The 24308-nt window shown below is 38.0% G+C and overlaps 1 long non-coding RNA gene across 1 annotated transcript; it reads left to right on the forward strand.

The window, feature by feature from the left end:
• The first annotated feature begins 1452 nt into the window (after positions 1-1452).
• Positions 1453-21409, forward strand: LOC149772688 (uncharacterized). The gene is made up of 3 exons (XR_016417620.1): positions 1453-1973; positions 12697-12811; positions 21301-21409. It is a non-coding gene; the product is annotated as an uncharacterized LOC149772688 (long non-coding RNA).
• Positions 21410-24308: the final 2899 nt, after the last annotated feature.

Here is a 24308-nt window from a genome sequence, read left to right on the forward strand (position 1 = left end):
GGGGAAGGGGAGTACATATGTCCCCGGGCGCCAAGGTACAGGGGCGCCAAAATGAGGCTTACAACGTTACATTATAATAAGTAAACAAGGGTAATATTCAAAAATGTGATTAAACGGGGAGGGGGCTGGGGCGCCAATTTTATAGTTCGTCCCCGGGCGCAAAATATCATAGCTACGCCTCTGGGTATAATAGAGACCCCCCCCCCCCCCCCCCGAGTTTGCCACAGAGCGCTCGTGTAATATACGGTTTAATACAAAATACATGATTGTGGGCAGGAATATACAAAATTTGGTCGATATACATGATCGTTGGTATCTATTCAAACGAGGGCCATGAAATACATTAGCAAATTCCTACAGTATTTTAAGGCAGGCGATTACGAATTATTTAAACCACGTTTTTCATCTGTCACAGATTTTATAATCATTTTGAAGTGGCTGCTTTATCTCGAGGAAAACGAGCGGTAAGTGTTATACAAAACAAAATCTTAATAGCAATTTGATCACTTTTGCGTCATTTGACAGTAAGAATAGTAATAAATAGAGGATAATTTCTTTTCCTACGTTAGGCCTAATACCTGGTATGTTTTTTAGTGTGGTACACACACAAAAAACAACCCCAAAACAACACTAACAACATTTTAAAAAACCCACAAAAACGAGTGCCGTGCCGAAGCCACGGGCTAAAATGCTTTATTATCATCTTTTTTTATTTATAGCATCAATCACAAATTGAAATATATACAGTATTAGCGTTAGAAAAGAAAGTTTTCTTTTTGTTATATTTTTTTTTCTCACCCTAGCGAAACACTTTCTGCAAATGACCTTAATAAAGAAAAATAATAAATTAACCTAAACCACTTTGAATGTCGACCGTATCTTTTATTTACACGGCATCATGCGCGGAAGAAAATACCAACTGAACCGGGATTTCAGACAGCAGATGAATTGAAGTTGATTCATTGAACATCATTAGCAATTGTACAATCAAACAGATGCAACAATGAAAAGTGGATCTATGAAAAATCGAGAATGTTAGATTTGCGAAGGATTTATTCCGAATCATTGTCTGCTAATAGAGAATTCATGTCAGTTGCTGTGTCGGCGATGCCCACACAGCGCGCCGTCCAAATGTGAAGTTGCGTTTTGCTGACAGACATAACACTGTGCCATAATTTATCTGATGGCATGTAAAGAAGCTGCTTAAATTATAGTATTTAAAAGTTTCTTCATTTTGTAAGAGCTCAAGAAATTAATTCTGGTTTGAAAGACAAGATGACGGTAAAACTCAGAAGACGTAGCTGTACAGTACCGTTGGTGTTGGAGACGTCATAATAAAGGTAACTGCGTTAACTTCGCTTTTTGTTTGGTAATTTGTTGGATATTATCTTTTGCTGATCTTCTTTGAGCTTGGAGTAAATTTTACATTCTGAACATTTTTATTTGCACTTATCTGCTTAATATGTATTGCTGGGATATCATATAGAATATGAAGTCAGTATAATGGTACTATATTACATATTTGAATGATAAAAGACTGGTAAATGATATAATGATAAACTACAAAATAAATAATTTGCCCAATATCCCAAATATGTTAATTAAAACAAACATTGAATGTAAATTCAGATATAATGAGCAGTTGTAAGAAGTAAGAAATAACATTTTATCCATTGAACCTGTTATGTGTTATCATCATCAGTTTTAAAATAAACACATGGAGACAAGTTTGCTTAAATTCTAAAATTAACACACACACACACACACACACACACACACATATGGTATTTTAATCTAATACAGAAATGGTGACATTGATATATGCAGACCAATAGTTTTTTTCTTCTACAGATATAAATTAAAAAGCCTAATTCTGAGAGTTTCACCTACAACATTCATGATGGGAAAGGGCCACTAATTAAGAGCTGACATATGTGGAAGAAAAATACCATCCATGTTGAAAAGGGCTAGAGGTAATGTGAGAAAACATAATTTATCAATCTTATTTAACATTATTGTTGATATTTTATCTCAACTGGTCAAAAGGCTAAGTGGGTTTATGTAATGGTCCAGAGTGTGTTATTTATTTCACATCCCCTTCTGTCTTTCAACAGTAAGAAATTAGCTACTTTGGAGTCCATAGTTCTGATCAATTTGTTTATATAAAACTTGGTTTTGGGCTTAAATCAACATCTTGGATAAATCTAATAATGAGCAAAATCCAAGTATATACATGTGATCATGTATAAGATTAGTTGAGTTTTTTAACCAGCCTAAAAGCCATACTTCCACAATATAGGCTAAAATCATTAAGTTGTCCTTGAAGTTTGATGAGTGTTAACCATTAATAATAATAAGGTGATCTTTCATCTGAGTATGTTACCACCGCATGCAATATTTATACATGTAGTGCAGTTTTTACTAAACGTAGAATACATGCTTATATAAATGAGATCTAGATTGAAGAAGTGAAGATGCATACAAATACATGAGGTTATAACCACTACTGCTGATTCAAGTTTGATCATGCTTGGCCATTGGGCTTATAGAGTCAAGTTTCACAATGATGCTTATTATGAGTGTGATAAAGGTATGGTAGTGAAGTGACCTTGCATCTGATTGGCAGAGTTTCTTATGATTTGCACAACAGTGTTTATGATCCAATTTAGATCTGACTTGTTTAATTATTTGCTTGTATGTCTGAGGCTATAAGCAAAATCTATGCATATAATGTGGTGGTTCTACATCTCACTAGCCATTCTTGCTACTGCTCTTAAAACTATTTCTCATTAATTTCATCAGACTTGGTGAATAGATTTATCTCATCAAGATATAGCAAAAGAGCAATTTTGTAAAAAAAATATTCATTCATATTAAACTCAAATTCTGCATCTGATTGGTTGACCTTGCAAATACTATAAGGGCTCTATTTCTGACAAAAAGATTATTTTGATCTAATGTAGCAGAAATGCTTATATGATCAAAACATTGAACATATTTGATGACAAATAAGAAATAGTTTTTCATGCAAATTTGATAAACATTGATAAATCGGTTCATATCATTAAAAGCTTGGAAGAGTTTGATTACATGTGAGACCATCACATATTAATCATTCTTTATTTAGAGAATTATTTTTGTCAGGATTTAGTAAAATATGTAAAATCAATATGGACTGGTTTTGTTATGTACAGCAACACTAGTTGTTTACTGAGTACTGAGGGAATTGGAGTAAGGCAAGGGTACATTGCAGTAGGTAACCTGGTTGACTTGATAACAGGATTTTAACACAAACATTTTTATCAGGAGTCTAGCATACTAACCATTGATTCACTGCAGATCCTGCCCCCATTAGTTACCTTTTAATACATAAAGCATTTGGGTTTTTTATGTCACAAATCCCATAGGGATTAAAATTAACATCATAGGTCTCACTGGATAGTTTCGTATTTTGACATCCCTCTAATTTTTAAGGTAGAAGGCATGAACCTAATTATCACAAGCCTAGCATTTATAAATTTACACATAAGCTAAATCTATAATGTGGTTCAGATTTACTTTGAGTTAGGCATGGAAATAGGTTGGCTTGTTGGTGACTGCCTGTCACAGTTAGATGAGCATTGGAGATCATATGCGTAACTTAGTCTGCAAATGAGCTGCCGACTTTTATTTGTGTCTGCTACAGAGGTAAATATAAAAAAATCTTGATGGTAGAGGGGTGATGAAAAGTATGCTAATTTGTTATAGTACTAGTGAACTTTATTCATGCATAAGGCACATACTGATTCTTTTAGTTGCCTTGTCACAGAAAAATATTGAAAATAGCTATTTCTAGTAAAAAATGAATGTAAAATGTACCTGCATCCTTTGACCCTACCAGAACCAAACTAAAAGCTCAAATTTGTGCAGCTGCTTTTGCTCATCACAAACATAATTGGGAGTATAACTGCTAACCCTACCCTCTAGCACACATTTCATTCATTCATTGGATTAAAGTCACGTGCACCTTTCGGTATGTGCGACTGTTTAGTTTGTACACGTTTGTGTACTTTTTGAATTTAGCGATTAACTTATACAATGCCCCCAAGCAAGCAAGCCGAAGCCCAGGTGCCCCAAAAGGTCCCGCCCAGGCTCTCATCGCTGCAACCTTCTCCATCGTTGTACTCCGTTGGTGGTCTGTTTCTGCATCCTGCATCTCCTTCCTCTCTCATTTCAGGCAGTAACCGAAGCACACCAGCAGCAGTATTATGAAATTTTCGTTGCAATCAATGCCCAGTTCCCTATATTTATTGGGCTATTCCTGTACTATCTTGCCAAACATGTGATTGTCACATACGCTTCAGATATTCCTGAGTTGTGAATTTTCCTATCTTTTGTAAGGTCTATTAAATTTTGTGTACTTTGCGTACTTGAATTTTCCGAAAATTTTTTCACATCTAGTAGGCTTTTAGTAGCCCTTTATTTTGTTTTGGAGATCTCAGTTTGGTTAAGTATTTCGTACGTGTGGCTTTAAACCAATCAGTGTGTTTCAGGGCCAGTAAGTTGTTGGTCAAAAGAGGGCTTTCGTGGGTCAGAATGAAAGCCCTATGTGGTAAAATTTGTTTGTAAAAAAGAAAAAAAAAAAGAAAAGAAAAGAAAAAAAAGGTGGGTAGGGAGTGTGTATGCTATATTTGTGTGATGGCTATAGACATTTTTGTTCGTTTTTCTGCTTTTCCCACATATCCCGACAACACACATTCACGCTCACTTTCTCATTCACACTTATAAGTAGATGTGGGGGGGGGTGGCCTTATTTCTTTTGTTTGATTTCGGGAAGGCAATTCTTTTCATACTGGGGGGTGGGGGTGGTTTGATTATTTGAGGCATACTCTTTTCATTGTTTCTGCCTTCATTCCCCAAGGTCTGCAAGTGTCCTGTTCTTTCTTCTTTTACTGCCTTAGGACGTTTAACTTCATCCTGTGCCTTTTCCTGCTCTTCTTTATTTCAGCTCTTTCTGCCTTATCCCGTGTCCGTTTCTATTTTGGTCTTCTCGTCCTTTTGATACTGTCATGTTCGCCGTGAGATGTTTTCTTCGAGGGAGGTGGTTTGATTGCCTTTGTTTCCCTTCGCTTTGACCACTTGGCTATTTACCTGTTATTTTTGTTTAGCTTAGCTATTTGTGATTTATTTTAATGTATATTTTTTTTATTTTTATTTTTTTATATTTTTTTAATTTTTTTTTGATCCTACGGGACCTAGCATGCCGTTATAATTCCGAAACAGTGATTTTGTAATATTTTGTCCTTATCTGGTTTTTATTGTTCGGGTTATGATCGGCTGTGCCAGTCTGTGAACCCACGATACCGAGCCGGCCGTCACAATTCCCAAACAGTGATTTGTAATATTTTGACTGGTCTTTGATTTACTTTTTAATATTTTTTTTTTGTTTTTTGTTTTTTTTTTTTTTTTTCCTTTTTTTCTTTTTTTTTTTTTTTTTTGAACCTACGGGGCCTAGCATGCCATTATAATTCCAAAACAGTGATTTTGTAATATTCGTCCTTATCTGGTTTTTATTGTTCGGGTTATGAGCGGCGGTGTCAGTCTGTGAACCCACTAGCCCGAGCCGGCCGTCACAATTCCCAAACAGTGATTTGTAATATTTTGATTCGTTTTTTTCTTTTTTGGTTCGATCTTTTAGGTTTATTGGTTTTAATTTCTTTACATGGTCTCTCTTTATACCCAACCCTTCATTCGGTTTAGATTTGTCCCCTTTTGCCTATTTTGTTAATGAATGTCATGATGTTATTATAGGTCATTCCTATGTTATTGTTTTTTGCCACAAGTAACTCCGGGTATGTCCACCGTTCTCCTATTTGTTCCTGTTGAGATTTTAGTTCGGCCCTTTCCTGGTTGTATTTGGGGCATATATTTATTAAGTGTGCGATTGTTTCTGGAGTTGGGCAGTAGGGGCAGTTTTCGGTTGGTCCCCTTTTTATGTGTTTCCCTGCGCATCCTGCCAATAGTGTTTTGCCTGTTCTTATTCTATTTATTATTGTTATATCGTATGGATTTTTGAAGGTCGGACTTTTGACTTTTCTACTTACTTTTTTCATCATCGTGTGTATTAGACTGTTTGCATCCGATTTTTCCCATAGCTCTTGCCACATGTCATTGATCTTGTCCCATGTTATTGATTTCAGTGACGCTGTATGCTATATTTTGGGCTTTTGATTCGTTTGTGGCGTTTTTTGCTTCTGCATCTGCTTTGTCATTGCCTGGGATTATGGATGTGAGAGGGTATCCATACGAATTCAACGTGTTTGTTGTTTTTTTCAATCTCTTTAAGTAGCGATCTTGCATGATTAATCATATTAGGTCTGCTCTTGGATTGGTCTGTTGCTAACGATTGTAGTACACTGTAAGAGTCCCTTAGAATGACTGCCTTAGTTGTGGGGTATGTTTTGACGTATGTTAATGCCATTAGTATTGCCATGAATTCTACCGTGTATATAGCGCATTGGTCTGGGAGTCTTTTTCCAACGGCGACATCTAATTTTGGGATCACTATCCCTGCTGCAGTTTTATTTGGATTTTTGGTTTTTGATCCATCTGCGAAGATTTGCGTGTATGTCTCGTATTTGTTGTCAATGTACGTTAGTATTGATGCTCTTAGTCCTATCGGGTCATTTTGTTTTTGCCCTAGTTTACGTAAGCTAAGATCTATTTGTGGTGTGGGACAGGTCCACGGGGGGTCTGGGTAGTACCTTATTTTTTCTGTGTTGATATTTGCGATTTGAAATTTCCTTTTTAATTCTATAATTATTTTCCCACTAGGTATTTTTTTATTTTTTCCTTTTGTATCGAATGGTTTGTCGCATGCTAAGAGGACTTGTAGCGTGAGGTGGTTGGGTTGGTGTATTGATATTTGAGTCGAGTATCGCAGCATCAATTCCTTCCGCCTTAGGTCTAGCGGGGGTTCTCCTACTATTATTAAGATATCTTGTGTGGGGGTACCATTTAGGATGCCGGTGCATACCCTTAGCGCTTTTGATTGGACTGTGTCTAGTTTCTTTAGTAACGTGGCGTTCGCCGCTCCATATACCTGGCAACCGTAGTCCAATTTTGCTCTTATAAGTGCTCTATATAGGGTAACAAGTGTTTTTTGATCAACCCCCCAATTCACCCCTCTGAGGTTTCTGTGGAGGTTGATGTCTCGTTTGCACTTCGTTACGAGTTCTTGGATATGAGCTGCCCACGTGAGTTCGTGGTCGAATACCATACCTAGGAGTGTCGCTTGTTTTTCGAATTTGATGGGTACCCCCTTTAGGGTTAAGTTTGGAGTGGGTGGGGGGTGGCCACCTCCCGGATTGAAAACTATGCCTACTGTTTTTAGAGGTGACAATTTAAATCCCCATTTATCTGTCCAATTTCCTATATCGTTTAGTCCTTTTTGTAAGTGCTTGGTCGTTTCTCTGCTGGCTGGGTTGCCAGTTTTCCATACGGCGCTGTCATCGGCGAATTGGGATAAGTCAAGGTGGTTGGGTTTTACCGCTGTTTCCAGGTCGTTTATCATTATATTAAATAAAGTTGGGCTGATTACGCTTCATTGTGGCGTGCCATTTTCCAGTTTGTATCGTTCGGAGTAGTCTTGTCCTAGTCTGACTTGTATCTTTCTATCGGTTAGGAAGTTAGCAATAAATTTGTATATATTGCCAGTTATTCCGTATGGTTTAAGTTTACTTATCAGTCCCTTAGTCCACATTAGATCATATGCTTTTTCCATGTCTAAGAAGATGGCTGTAACATATCTGGATTTTTAAAATTTTTCTCTAGATGCTAATTTGACAGCGGTTTCTAGTCTCATGAGTTGGTCTATTGTGCTTCGGTAGTTGCGAAACCCGCTGTGTGTATTAGCTAGTAGTCCTTTGCTTTCTAAATGGTATTTCAGCCTGTTGTTTACCATAGTTTCCATTATTTTACATATATTGTCTGTTAGTGATATGGGCCTGTATGATTTTATATCGCTTGAGGGTTTTCCAGGCTTAAGAATCGGGACCACTACTGCCTTTTTCCATCTTATAGGTATGGTACCGGTTTCCCATATTTTATTAATGAGGTTAAGTGCAATTGTGACAAGTTTTTTGGGTAGGTTCTTGTACATTTCATACCCCAAAGTATCCTCCCCGGGGGATGTGGTCTTTTTGCCGGCGAGGGCCTTTCTCCATTCGGCTTCTGTAAACGGAAGGTTTAGTGGGCTGTCATTATTTCCTGCTTCCTTTATGTTGTCAGAGTTGCTTTCCTCAAATTGCCTTTTATGATTTTTAAACTTATCCTCTAAGTTGGTATTGCTACACATGTTGGCGAAATAGTTTGCGAATAATTCTGCCTTATGTTTGTTGTTTTGTCCAGGTATGTTGGGGGTTATTGATTTAGTTTTGCCTCTCATTTTTTTAATTCTTTGCCACACCTCCTTCGATTTTGTGTTAATATCTAGTTTTGAGCAGAATTCTCTCCATGAGTTTTGTTTAGCTATCATAATAGTTTGTTTGGCAGTTTTTTCCTTTTCCTTGTAGTAGTTAAAGTCCCTATTATTTTTAGTTCTTTTGAATTTGTTTAGAGCTCTTTTTTTCTCTTTAATTGCTATTTTACATTCATTATCCCACCAGGGCACCGTGGGTTTGGGTGCTACTCCTTTAGTTTTAGGAATTGTTTCTTGGGCCATTGTGTTAATGGTTTCTATTAATTTGTCATTAAAGGTGTCAATGTCCCGGTGATATATGGTTTCTGGGTCGATTGAGTCACCTATCTGTTTGAACCTAATCCAGTTGGCCTGTTCGTATTTCCATCTTGGTGTGAAGGACGCTTTATTTTGAGGTATTCTAATTTGTATTTCTATATTTATAAGGTAATGGTCACTTCCCATAGGGTCGCTTTCATCAACTTGCCAATCAGAAATGCCTGTTAATCTTGGTGTGCATAGAGATAGGTCTATTGCTGATGTGTGGCCTGTTCTGTCATCTATCCGGGTGTGCATTCCGTTGTTTAGAAAAACTAAGTTGCATTTTTGTGCCCATTTTTCTACAATTTTTCCTTTAATGTCCGTCTTTTGACTCCCCCATAGTTCATTGTGCGCATTGAAGTCCCCGCATATTACCACCCATTCTCCACAGTCTTTAATCATTTTGATTGTTTCGTCTGCACTTAAATTGCGCTGTTCATTTGTTTCATAGAGGTTAACGATTAGTACCTGCTTAGTTTGAGCAGTTATTTTGACTATCTGTATTTCGGAGTCATTGGGCGGTCTACTATCTGTTAATTTATGCATTTCTGATGTAATTCCATCTCTAACAAAGGTTGCTAACCCCCCTCCTCTTGCTGTGGGGGATCGATGCTTTAGGTATTTGGTGTTGTAGCCTATGATGTTTGGGATACGTGAGGTATCATTTAGGTGGGTTTCCTGTATGCATATAACATCTGGTTTTCTTTCCTGTTCAAGTATTTTGTTATTTAGTTGGTCAGCGTGGGCCCTAAGGCCGCGTGCATTCCATTGCCATATTTTGATTTCTGCTCTGGAATCCATCTCTAGTGCAAAAAGTCTTAATAGTTTGTTTAATTTACTGTTGTTTTCGTTTTATGCGTGTTTCCTACCAGTGAGGGTGCTACCTATTTATTTTGTTTTTGGTATCCTGATTTTTGTTTTGGCCTGCTTATAGTTTACCCCATGGGAGATCATATATTCGACTATTAGGGCTTCTCTAAGAGCCCTGGGGCATTCTGCGTGGTTTGGTTTGTGGTTACCACTACAGTTAGCGCAGTGCTGATTGGTGGCGCTACATGTTTTCCGGTCTGGGTGGTGAAGACCACATTGATTGCACCGGAATAGGTTTCCGCAACTCTTAGAGTAATGCCCCCAATTTTTGCAGTTGCCACAGAACCGTGGTTTGTTTTTGAAAGCAAAAATTTTTTTAGCCTCGAGTTTTTCGGCTATTTTGATAGTTTCTGGGGTGGCGCCCTTAAAAAAGAGTACCACTGCAGTGCTATCCTTTCCCCTTCTTGTTTTTAGGCGGATTGCTTTCTCTACTTCCTGTCCTTTACTCCTTATGTAGTCTACTATTTCATTGGTTTTATTTTGAGTTGATACGTATATGACTCCTTTGTTGTGTGTTTTTGGGGGGTTTGGGTCTATGTGTTGTTTTGTTCTGTTGTGTCTAGTGACCTGAACATTTATTTGGTCTATTCTTTCAATTTCCATATATTTGGCAATCTGTTGTTCAGTGGTGCATTTGATTATCAGCAAGTCGTCTCTAGTGCTTTTAAGCGTGAATTCTCCTTGGTGATGTTTGTTCAATTGCCATGCTATGGTTTTAAAGGCTAACTTCGTTATTTTGGAATTTACTCCCTTGACGAAGAGAGTCAGTTCAGCGGGGTGTTTCTTGTTTTGGATATTTTGCAGACTGGTCTTTTTTCCCCTGGTGTTTGTCTCTTTAGCTGACTTTGTTTCGTTGTCCATAACCGGCTTGCTGGGTCTTGTATTCTGACAGTTAGTGTGTTCCTTATTCTTTCTAACTGGTATTTGGGATTTGGTTTTCCTATTATTCTTACCTTTTGTTGAGTCGTGTGTGACTGCTTTATTTGTGGTAGGGTGAGGGCGTTCTGTTTCATCTAGTAGGTTCTCAGTTTGAGTCCCCTGGCTGCTAGTGTTTTTAACCAGCGTGGTCTGGGTTGTTTTTGTGCTTGTTGAGTATTGTTCCTCAGTTTGGGTACTCATGTCGGATGTAGTTTTGCGGTTACTCGGTAGATTGTCCACATTCTCGTTTACGCTTGGTGACAGGTAGAGTCTACTCATCGAGTCAGTTGGGGTCGAGTTGAAAATTGGCGTTAAGAACTGTATCTGTCGTTTTTCTCTTAGGGGGGATGAGACTGCTTCGGAGTAAGTTTGCCTTAGTTTATCTGCCTTTAGGTTGACCAGGCAGCTGAGATAACTATTTGATGATGTGACATTAATTTTGTTGTTATCCATCTTGAGTTTCTTTATTTGATGTAAGGTATATATGACGGGATATTTCTTTAGTTTTAATCCTGGGTTTGTTTTGATTTCTTGCAATTTATTTGAGTTTAATTCTAGCTTAAAGCTATCTGTCTTAACTATACTTTATTCTACTTAGTACTATGAAAAAGCAACAGCTGTAAGGGGATATGCAAATAGCTTTTATTCTGATTTGTGTAATTAATTATTATATTACTATTATCCAATTTAAACTTATTGAAAATTATTTTCTAGCCAAATGGTCAAAGTAAAAGGTTTTACTTACCCCGATCCAATTTTCTTTTTAAGATCTTTAGAGTTTTTAAATACAGCCTTCTAATTATACAAGTTTCATTACATTGGTCAATAATTAGTCACATGTGATGACACTTGTAACTAATCAAACCACAGCAACTGAGAGCAGACTAAGCACTGATATTTATATGGTACAGTGGCAATATACAGTCTGTCTGCCGCAACACATGAAACAAACTGGACAAATCTGAAAGCCTTGAATTTGACTTTATTTATCTGTATGGTAGAACAGAACCTGAGTTGAAAAGCTTTTAAAGAAAGACCTTGATATCAAACCTAATAATAACTGCAGGAGTTATATTATGGATAATTAACCATTCTCTCAGTTTCAAACTGGGCATTCCATCCCATGGGGTTCTAAATGTAAACCAAGTGTAACTGATATCCTAATGAACTGTAAAGACCATAGCAGCACAACAGCAGGGGACCAGGTATGTCCAGATCCAGAAATCACAGACCAGTTTCAAACTGATGATGAACCACATAAAAATTACACATCTGCTAGAACTTATGTTATGAAGATAACTTAAATTGCATTATTATTAATCCTCCTCCTCACATTCATCATAATTGAGATGCATCATATATGTTTTATTGTAAAATAGTTTATGCAACATAATTCAGTGAAGACCTTTGCTGCCAATTTACCAGTGAACCATTTGTTTCAATGAACATATTTTATGTTGTAACAAGGAGCATCATTTAAACATTATGATACACTTATCATACCTGTATATGAAATCTTAATACTAACACTTATACTTGCAATACTACTACTAATAAAAACACCTGCATTGATAATTTGATTATGTTCAATTGGACTTGTATCTAAATGATCACCAGCTGTATGAAAAGACATATTTTAATATATAGATATTGGATGGAATACTAGTTACCACAATTGAATAGTCATATGATAAATGATATATTATTTTAAACAATTTATATTTGCAGTGAAACATACTTTTACATTATTTTCACTTAAATTTCATTTATAGAGCAGTATACTCTGCATTCATTAAATTACTGAAATGGTTATAATACAACAACAAATACTGCAACTTCCAGAATCACAAAAATCAAAAGATATAAACAAAAACTTCCCTACATGTATCAACAGTTGTCACTTAATAGACAGAACTCTGAAGATTTAGAATAGGATGTTAACAAATTAGGTATTCAAGTTAAAAAGAAAAAAATACCAAGTAAGCTTACTACCAAAAAATCAAACAATAACAGTGAATTTTAGTACATTCCCAGGAAACAGAATATATGATTTTTCTTAACTTGATCTGATACATCTTAAATCTATAGAAAATGATTCATATTGTATGACTAAAATATTATGTAAACAAAAATTCCATCTCTTTTTTCAGATGCAACATGCATACCCCAACCCATCCTTCTTGATCATAAAGTATACCAGCATTCCACTATAAGATGGGGAGCTGTAGTGGCTCAGTGGTTAGCTTTCTGGACCTGTGAAATAAGGTAGGTTCAAATTCTACCATCAGACCAACCTGGGTTAGCTACCATGGTGTGTCCTTGGGCAAGGCACTATACTTAAAGTGCCTTGGCACTAAATAACTTACTTGTGTTGGTTTACCATAAAAGGCCAAACCAAACACAAAAAAACAACAACTTTAAAATATGAGTTTTGTCAATACTAAGTAATTGAAAATCATACTGAAGAAATGTTTTTGTTAATACAGATTAATGGATCTAAAAAATCTCTTTCTTCTGCAGGAGTTTAAAATGTTAAATTAAAAAGGTCATGGTACACATTGCTTTGTTCGTACACATCAGGCTCCGTAACCCATATCCAACTAAAAATTTTAGTAGAGTCTGAATAAAACATATTTTAATCTGGATGATAATATTCTTTCTCCATTCATATATTACACCACCAAGATTGATCCAAATAAGATTACATTTTACTATAACACTGAGGATGAGTATGCCTCTTAATAACTTACAAATGTGGAGAGAATGGAGTTAAACTGAACTTTGATTTCTTTTCAACCATAGCACAAGATGATCATTTATTATGAAAAAACCTGAATAAAGTTGGAGTTCATAACCATGACAGTCTTGATACAATATAAATTCAATATATTATTGTTGTCTTGAGGTATAGTTCTGTATATTACAATCTCACACAAGATCAGGGTATATTTTAGTACCATACAGTTAATTCGGGATTGTATTAATACCTATTCTGGTGAATGAACATTAAATAAGATTTACTATTTTGGAACCAGTTGCAATAAAGTTTACTAAACAAGAGAAAATATGACTTTACTATAATATCTAAAATGTAAAATCTGCAAACAGAATACTTGCTTGACTTTACACTTCAACTATATCATAATATTTATTTGAAATGAATTTATACAAATGGCATTAAATTTGGTTTCAGGCTGGTAATGACAATGGTAGTAGTGAATAGGGACGGTCTAGGGACTAGGGAACTTCCATGTTAAAAAGGGTATATCCACTCTGGGGACTATGTAATTTAACATGGGAGAAAAAAAAAAAATATCCATTCTAGGAACAAGGGGAATTTAACATGGGAGAAAGAAAAAAAACTATTCACTCTAGGGACAAGGGAAATTGAACATGGGGAATAAATCGTGGAACTGTCTTGGGACTAGGGGAAATGGAACAGGGTCGGGACCCTATTTTAATAAGGTCCCGACCTGATGGGTCTATGAAAATGGAACAGGCGAAAATTGAAACAGGGAGGGGTCTCTATTTTTTTATTATTTTTTTAAACAAAAAAATAAAAAAAGGGGTAGGCAATTGAAAGTCAAGATCTTTTTGAGAGATAGGAATGGCCCTGAAAAGGGCCTTTGGTTTTATGTTAATATACCCTTAACATAAAGGGCATCTGTGACATCTTCTTCTTGACCTTAGGCTGTGCCTGACTGCAGGACCATAGATTAAGACTCTTTTGAGGCATCCTTGATGCTCCACATAAGATTCTTCGCATCCACAGGCTGGTGTCTGTCCTGTGGATAACTGTCCAGTTGGATCGGACATACATTGATATGTCCGTCCGGAACATCATCGAAGACACAAGCGTTGAAGATTGTACATCGGTCCACATGTTGGGGTGCTGAGTAACAGGTGAAGGAATGCAGTGAACTGTACTTATTTATAGGGGGAGGAAGGATTGAAACGGATTGAGTTTGTTGACCAATCCAAACACGCGTTACAAAATTCAGTCAGCCCACGTCCAATCCGAAGAGAGCAGTCTGTGACGTCACATAGTCTATATAGATTCGCTAGCGCCTGTGCGTAGTCAATCTAAGCGACAGTTTTTCAACATGACGGAAACTCAGAAAACGATCAGTTTGGGTGCACTGATGGTGGAGACTACCCAAAGGAACCCAGACTTACTTTCAGAAGAGGTGAATTGGGATTTTGTGGATTTTTTTACCTTGCAAGAATTTGTTCCTGAACCTTCGTCACCTTCTCCTTCATTACCGCACATGGAAAATTTTAGACAGAGACAGAAAGAAGAATTGGAGAAATTTATACAACAGCAAAAGGAAGCGGAACAAGCTTTTCTCCTACAGCAACAGCAGCAAGAAGAAGAGGTAAGAAAAAAACAAGAAGAAGAAGACGCAGCAGCAAAGAAACAAGGGTGTCAAAATCAAACGGTCACGGTACTGTTAGACATTTTAGTTAAGAAGTCTGAAACAGATGTATCAGACTTCTTTATTACGGCCGAAGAGAATACGACCTTCCCAAGCTAAACACTCCAACCCTGTGACTACGCCTACTGCACCATCCTTAGTGATTTCAACGAAATCATCATCAACAGTACGCAGTCCAGAAGTAGGCCTTGGCCATGGCAAAGGCTTAAGACAGTTAAAGTTGATTGTTTAAACTCACCCCTTACACCAAAAAAGGCCCTTTTCAGGGCCATCCACGTCTCTCGAAAAGAGATAGGCTTTCAATTGCCAATAACTAAAAAAAAACATTTTACCCAATAGTACCTGTCTGTGTATGAGTGTGCGTGAGTGTAGGTTCTTATTTTAAAATCAAAACCCAAAGACACTTACCTTTTATAATTAATTTATTCTTTTATAAATATTTACAATTCACAATTCACAACAGAGCACTTTAAAAAGTTCATAGACTTATTCTGTCTCATTGTTCACTCTCTGTTTTTTTAATTTCTTCACCGTCATAGTCTTTTCCTCCTCTTCCTCCTCACTTTCTTCCCTTCTTTTCTTCTCCTGTTTCTTTTTCTTCACCTGTCTGTTTTCTTCCTCTTCTTCTTCCTCTTCCTCTGAAGAATCCCTCTCTTCTTCTGACTCCTCTTGTTTCTTTTTTGGGCAGTCTGGTGACCAATGTCCTTTTTCTTGACAATAATAACAGGTATCTTGACTTTTGTCTCTTCTAACCCCTTTTTTTTCTTTTTTGACGGTCTGGACACTCTGAAGACCAATGCCCTTTCTTCTGACAGATATAGCAAGTATCTTGACTTTTATCTTGAAAGGAAGGAGAGTAGTCCCTCGGCTGGTCTGAAGAGAATTTTCTAATGACCCCTCGCAAAGCTCTGATGAAACGTTCAATCTTGGTAGTCTCTTCCATTGTTGTGCTCAGTTTGAGAGTGAAATGAATAGTGAAAGGACAAGACACATACCCTTTATATACGCTGGTCTGCTATGACTATAAATTAATCCATGGTGTTTAAACTTTAGTCATTTGACTTTTTGCTATCGAGATGAAATGATCCAATTCATTTGAGAAGAAAGAAGAAGAAAGTAAGAGGCAGAAACGTGATCTATCGCCTCGTACTAGGGCTGAAGTCTTGGCACAAATTCATGCCAGTGATTTTGAAGAGGACATGAGTGAACCAGAATCCAAACCCTCTAAACAAAGTTTACCACCCTTAGTCAACCCTGAAAAGTACTATGACATTCGAGAGACGGAAAAGCATCCCTCTAGAAAATTTAGAACTACGGCTTACAAATACACAGTGAAGTTTAAAGATTTCAAGTCTGAAGTACTGTTAGAGAAAGCAAAAGGGTTCATCACCGACATGTGGGATTCTTTGCTCACCACACTCAAGCGACAATGTCAACCCAAAGAAGATGATCGCTTGAGACTTTCCATACAACATGACGGCTTGAAATCCCCTGTTTGGATCGAGTTTAGCAGCCCTGCAGAATTGACCACTTCCAAAGTCATGGACAAGATTCAACACGTGCAACAATCTAATGACCAGTTTGACATCACCGATGGAAAAGCCACACTGGACATGACCCACGTCTCTCCTCCTCATGGGACCGGACAATGCAGAAAGACCTTATTGGTCAACAACCTTCGCATTACCAAATCAAGTCTTGTCCAAATTAACAATTTTCAAGACCACATGTGTTTAGCCCGAGCCATCATGGTGGGATGAACCTATGCCGACAAGAACGACACGGTAGAATGGAAAAGAGCCTGGGAGAACATTCGAAAATCGAACCGAGCCAAACAACGAAATGAAGCAGAACTTCTGTTACAACAAGCATGCCTGTCCAAAGACACATCCTGTGGCATTCCTGAGATGCAAAAATTGCAAGATGCCCTAGCTCCACGATACACCTTGAAAGTGCACCCTCAAGAAGTGCGCGGGTCTCTGTTGTTTCGAGGGAAAGACTTTAAGGATGGAAAATACATTCACCTCTATCATCACGATGACCATTTCGATACCATTACCACTATCACTGGATTCCTGGGATACAAATATTACTGTGAGAAATGTGACTTATGATGGTTATAATAATCGAGAGCAACACAAACATTGTGGATCGAAATGCTCAGGATGTTTGGCCTCTCAACCCTGTCTGAGCGAAGGGCAAGAACCAGTGCATTGTCCTGCTTGTCTGCGCACATTTGTCAGCCCTGCCTGTTACCAACAACATCTGAAGATGCAAGGTTCACAGAAGAAATGTGCTTGTCAACTCCTGAGATTGTGCCCAATGTGTGGACAAGGTCTATGTATCAACAGTACCAAGGCACACGTATGTTCAGGAAAGAAAAAATGTCACATTTGTCACTGCATTGTGGACTTGGAACACCAATGCTACATACAAAAATACCAATCCCAACCAGAGAAAGAGGATGGTCACAAGAAGAAGAAAGGCAATTTCATCTTTTTCGATTTCGAATGCATGCAAGAGATCAGTATTCACATTCCTAATTTCTGCGTGGCTCATCGAGCGTGCGAGAAGTGATTCAAGAACCTATCTTGAGTTATTGCCCTCACTGCAGTAAGATTCCTGGAGGGCGTGAAAAAATCTTTCAAGGACCGAACACACTAGCCGATTTCACACAATGGGTCTTAGACCCCATCGACAAGACGTGGAGCCAAGAGGACATCGAACATTATTATGGAGATTGTCATTGTCATGCCACGGTGATGGCTCACAATTTCTCCGGATATGATGGACAGTTTCTTTTGAGATGTTATACGGAACGTGGCATCGAGCATCCTAAAATCACTTTGAACGGAGCCAAAATCATTTTCATGCAAGTGGGACAAGTGCAGTTTAAAGATTCGATGAGCTACTTAGCCATGCCTTTGAGTCGAATGCCTAAAATGTTTGGAATGACAGAAATGGCTAAAGGGTACTTTCCACACTTTTTCAATACAGAAGCCAATCAACACGCCGTTCTACCCCATTTGCCTCAGGCTCACTATTACGACCCTGACAACATGCGTACCGAACGAGAAACTTTCTACGCTTGGTACCAGGCTCACGCCTCCGACCCTTTTGACTTTCAGGAAGAAATGCTAAAGTATCGTCGTTCCGACATGGACATTTTACGGCGATGCTGTGGAAAATTTCGAGAACTGTTCATGGAACACGGAGGGGTTGATCATTTAAAAGAGGCTTGCACCATTGCCAAAGCGTGTTCCTTAGTCTACCGACAACGATTCATGCTTGAAAACACTGTGGCTGTCATCAGTCCTCAAACGACCAACTATGTCAAACGTCAATACTCGGTCAAAGCCCCATGCTGGTTGCATTACTTGTGCGACAAGGAAGACAAATGGATTCAGCATGCCCGCAACGGACAGGGCGAAAGATCATCGGAATGCATTCGGTCAATGGCTGGGACTTAGAAAACCCCAAGATCATGTACGAGTTTAACGGTTGCTTATTTCACGGATGTCCCGTCTGTTACCCTGACCGCGGCACTAAAAATCAGTTCTTACAACGAACCATGGAAGACTTGTACCAGGCCATTTGTCAGCCATGCCTAAAGTTAGAACAGGAAGGATACCAAGTGGTGGAAATGTGGGAACACAAATACAATCACCGTTTGAACACCGATCCCGAGTTTAAACGCCTCATGGAAAGTTACCAGTTCATGGACCCCCTGAACCCAAGTAATAGTTTGTACGGAGGAAGGACCAATGCCACCTGTTTGCTGTACCAAGCTGACGAAGAGAAAGGAGAAGAAATCATATACTTGGACGTGTGTTCACTGTATCCCTACGTGTGCAAATATTGTTGCTTTCCTGCAGGGCACCCACAATTGTTCACCGAACACATCGACCTAAAAAACATTTGACAATACGAAGGCTTGATCAAGTGCAAAGTTTTGCCTCCCACGAACCTATACCATCCCGTCTTACCTCGCCATTGCCAAAGCAAACTTATGTTTCCTTTGTGCCGTACTTGTGCTGAAACGTGCAACCAAGATCAACCTTGTCATCACACCCAGGAAGAACGGGCCTTGACGGGGACATGGGTCAGCGTAGAATTGTTCAAAGCTCTGAACATGGGATACCAACTGTTAGAAGTGTACGAAATTTGCCACTTTCCCAAGACACAATAATTCCACAAGGGTGACCCCACGCAGAAAGGCATTTTCGCAGACTACGTGGATGCCTTTTTGAAACTGAGCAAGAAGCCAGTGGCTATCTGTCCTGGTGTCACACTCCCGAAGACCAAAAGACATTCAGAGAGAAATTCTGGGCACAAGAAGGCATTACTTCAGATCACATTGAGAAAAACGAAGGCAGGCGATCGTTTGCCAAAGTGATGTTAAATTGCTTGTGGGGTAAAATGGCACAATGACCGTGTTTACCCAAGACGGAGTATTTGACCGAACCTTCCCGCTACTTTCAGATGATTCACGACAAAGCCAAATTCATGAAACACGTGGACGTCGTTCGTGAGGATTTGATCTTGGTGAATTACGAAGAAGATCTGAACTTTGTAGAAGATGACCCCTTTGGAAATGTCATCATTGCAGCTTACATGACAGCTCATGCTCGCTTAAAATTGTACGAAGCTTTAGAACTGTTAGGGGAACGTGTCTTGTACTTTGACATGGACAGTTGCATTTATATCGATCACCCGAGTCAACAGCACCCTGACATCGAAGGAGACCGTTTAGGAGCCTGGACAGACAAGCACCCCGATGACAAGATTCTAAGTTTCGTTAGTGGTGGTCCCAAAAATTATGGCTACGAATACTGGGCCAAACAAGGAGAAGTGCACACGAAGTGTAAAGTGAAAGGACTTACTCTGAATTATCGTACCAGTCGAGTGGTCAACTTTGGCATATTGAAAGAAGCCTTGCAGTCTAGAGATAGTGACCACCTATCAACCCAACAAGATTGTACGTTTACCCACACACCACATCGTCAGTCGACCCTTGGAAAAAGTCTATCAAATCGTGTAGCAGAAGCGAGTGCGGCTTCCCACCCACTTTACTTTGCCGTATGGACATGTCGGTATAAAACATTGGTTGTAAGAGGATAGCCACCCACCAGAAGGATGACTTCGCCGCAGCAAGAATCGAGTGAGAAATCCAGTGAGAACTCCAAGTTCAAACCCTACCATTTTCCAGTCTTCTTACCTGACTATTGTGATTGTGCCCGTCGATTGGACATGTTTCAAAAATAGCCTACGGATAGGGAAGGATTACCTTCTTCGTATGTTTTAGCTAGAACAGGATTTGTCTACTTCGGACCCGAGTCAGGATTGGGATACGAAGTACAGTGTTTCGCTTGCGGACTGAAGTTACGAATGGATCTATGTATCTACAAAGATTCAGCTATTCTGGAACATACTCGATGGTCTCCGCACTGCCCTTACCTTTCAATGGCCTTTCCACCCATTAAACTACGGTACAATTATGACGGTACCTTAGAGACGGTACCTTCCAAAACTAGACGTAAACACATTGCATCCTATTTCATTGTTGTTTCTTTTCCACATAATAGCTTATTTTTTATAAAATGTTAAACTTTACTAATCTTTTTTCAAGATCACTTTAGTTTGCAAAAATACATCTTGTCATTTATTGGCATTCTACATTGAATTTTGTAAACTAGCTATAAACCTGACCTAATTACTCAACTTAACTGCTGACAGAAACAGTCTACAGTAAATGTATTTCATTTCTATAGCTCGATGGATAAACATTACATCTTTTAAAGCTGTGCACAGAATAGGCCGACATATCACGAGTCAGGAAAACATGGGGGTGGTATCCCCTGTGTCCAAAATTAATATCATTTTGAAAGCAGTAATGAACACACAAGTGTTTTAGTGGCATCAACTGAAAGATATCTGAGAATGGAGCTGATGCGTCTCAGCTCAAGATACGCAGCCTTGCATATGTTCATGACATGTTGGTGCAATGTGAGAGTACTGTCCAGAGTAACACCTAGGTTTTGTACTGATTGTGTGAATTTAATGTTGGTGTTGCTGATATTTATTGTGTGAGGTAAAGGATGTGAATGAGAAAGTCTTTGATAAGTAAGTATGGCTTGATTTAAATTGTGTTTTTCATGTGACTAGCCAGAGATTTTTAAATGAATTGATAAAGTAACTTGAGACACATTTCAAAGTACATGTTTTAAAAATATTCCATTGATTATTGCTGGCATTTAGAAAAATGCAATGCATCCTTTGTTGTGAAACTTATTTTAAAACATTGTATTACTCATGCAGAAGCCTGCTTGAAAACTAATGGCAAAGCAAAGGCAAATGGAATGGAAGAGACCATATCAGAGACCCTCAAATATGCACCCAACCAACGCAGAATGATAAAAAACAAGGTAATCCAAATGACTCTTATTTCATCAATATTGGATTCAGTTTCGTCTTTTAAAGCATAGTATTTGCAAAGCGGATGCATTTCTAAACTGATAACAAAATCAGCTTATCCTATTGCCCAGGACTATCAGAGCTAGAGTCCAGCTAACTACAATATGCATATATCTTGTCTGATCGGACAAGTGCCTCCATTTGGAATTTTTATTCACATGAAATATTTGGATGAAATAAATTCATCTTTGTGCAAATTGATTGCACCATCCACTTGCCAGAAATGACAAGTAAGTGCAAAGTTATCTTGTATCATGGCTTAACGATAGTAAGGGAAGCACAAGTGCAGTGAAGAAAATTTCATACATTTTTATAATGCTGATTAACATGACATCTGCATATGTAACTAGTGCTGAGATGATATGACTTTATTTAAGCATTACAATTTTGTTTTAATTTGCAGGTGCCTGAGCAGAAGAAGTAATAGATAAACTTTACAGTGGAGTTGGAGACTGATTCTGATTCATAATCTTAATTAAATCTAGAAAATAAACATTAAAGTCATATTAAAATATCTGTTGTATTGTTTCCTTCTTTCATTTTTCTCTTAAAAACAAATGTCTGAACCTTTAGTCTGTAAATTCAGTGGATTCCTTATCAGCCCATCTACTTTTACTTTACACCATGCTACTTTAAAAAAAAAATGAATTATCCCCATTGGGGTAGGTCCCCCCAACCCCCCACCCTACTTTGTCAACTTACCTGCCACATTTAAATCTAATGGAAGGCCCTGCTGTAAAGCCTGTTAGTAAAACTACCCAACAAGAGGATTTCATACATTTGCAACTCCTAGATGGATGGTAATGTTTTCATTTTTGTAATGTAGATTTGGACATTCTTGCCACCAGTATGGAATATGTGTTTCAGAAACACAAGCAGCTTTCATCAGATTTGCATATAGGTTTTATATGTTGTGAGTATGTTGTAGGAAGTTTTTTTAAATAACATCATCTGAGATGATGCCAGTGGAAATGGCAGAAAAGTGTCTGTATTGTTCACCAACTACACCTTGTTCTTACAAAATGTGGCTGTTACACATTCCCGTGATGATGTCACTGACAGCCATCAGTGAGGAATGCCCCAACAAGCATAATACAAATTGCTTCCATTGTAATTGTTACAATTCCATTCTGACCACTCCGGTGTCCTAGTGGTTAGAGCGTCCGCCTCAGAAGCGGGAGGTCATGGGTTCAAACCCCAGCCAAGTCATACCAAAGACTTACAAAAATGGTATTAACAGCTACCTCGCTAGACGCTCAGCATTAAGAGGTTAGTGTTAGGACTGATCGGCCTGGTGTCAGGATAATGTGACTGGGTGCAACATCATACTACATGTTTGCAGCATGATGCCCCAGTGCTATACATCACTATAAACTGCCACACTGCAGACATCGTAGCAATATGACTGAAAAATTATTCAAGCTACGTTAAAAATCCAATCACACACACACAATTCCATTCTACGATCCAGAACCAACACTAATTCCGTACTACAGTTCTTGCATTTCAATCCAATTTTGCTTTTGAAATGTAGTGCCACTCAATTCATAATGAACCCATTCATTTCAAACACTCGCAAATACTTATTATTCCTGTCTACAACTGAAAAATATCTATATAAAAAAACGTGTAACTGTGTTTTATGCAAGGGCATGGAGATGCACAAAAACTTGCACCTGAAGCTTGAATAAAACCCCGACTGTGGATAAGACTTTACCCATCGATTACCCCAGCTTGGGGATAAATTCCGACCGTGGCGATTTATTATATATCCTATGACTGCTCCAGCTTGAGGGCAAAATCCAAGCACATCCCTAAAAAGATAACAAGTATAGCGGCTCTTTACCTTCTGTAAATGCCACTTGAGCTTCCTGATGCTGTTGTATCTGCCATTTGACAGAATCACGAATGTGGATATATTTCTTAATTGCCTCTAGTTGTTGAGCTACTTTAGCTGTATGAAATTCCTTTGTGCAGACTCACTCATTATTAATATTACAACAGTGATTTAATTACACATCACCTGTCAGCACACCGATGATAAGTCAGTTATTTTATAACACACCAACAAGCTTGCCCCTTGCACCCCCCCCTTTTTTTTTTTTATTTGGGCACCTGTGGACATGAATCTGCAAGGCTCAAATTGTCATTTTTAATATAAGATCTCAACATTTTTAAGGCCTTAATTTTAAAGACATCCTTAAAACCCCCAAAAGGTTATCAACTGGATCACCAGCCTTCGTTTAGAGTAACAGCAAGTATATATATATATTTAGGTCTAAGGAAACACAATAAAAATGTTTGATTTAACAATGACATATTTGCCTCAGGTCTGTGATCCTGAAGTGAATATTAACTGTCCATTTATTTTCTTGGCTTTTCTTTACTAGGAAATTGATTATAGAGATTTCTGCAATGGTGAAGGCAATGTAAAAATTGGTTACTATAACATACTTTTTACGCCATGTTTGAAAAAATAAATCCAATGGAAAGGTTATAGTCTGAAAATCTTCATTAAATTAAGTTAATATAGGGGAAAAAACTTTAAGAGTTCATAAATATTTTTCAGTGCTGAATAAAGATATAACATAACACTTTCTGCTGTGATTTTAATAGTTTCTGAGAGCATGAAAAATTTCTAGAATTATAATGTATAAATGTTTTCAAAAGATTATATTAATATGAGGGAAAAATCTGTTATGAAATAAACTGACAAGATCTTGTATGAATTCATGTTATCTTTAAATATGATATTTGTGTGAAAATATCTGGAAGAAAAAACAAGATGGTGCCACTCACACATACATTGTGGTTGCCACAGTAGCCATATTAAGAAACTTTTTATCGCTACT

The sequence above is a fragment of the Sinohyriopsis cumingii genome, unplaced genomic scaffold (genome assembly GCF_028554795.1).
Source record: "Sinohyriopsis cumingii isolate HCF-2022 unplaced genomic scaffold, ASM2855479v2 utg001276l, whole genome shotgun sequence".
Lineage (NCBI taxonomy): Eukaryota > Metazoa > Mollusca > Bivalvia > Unionida > Unionidae > Sinohyriopsis > Sinohyriopsis cumingii.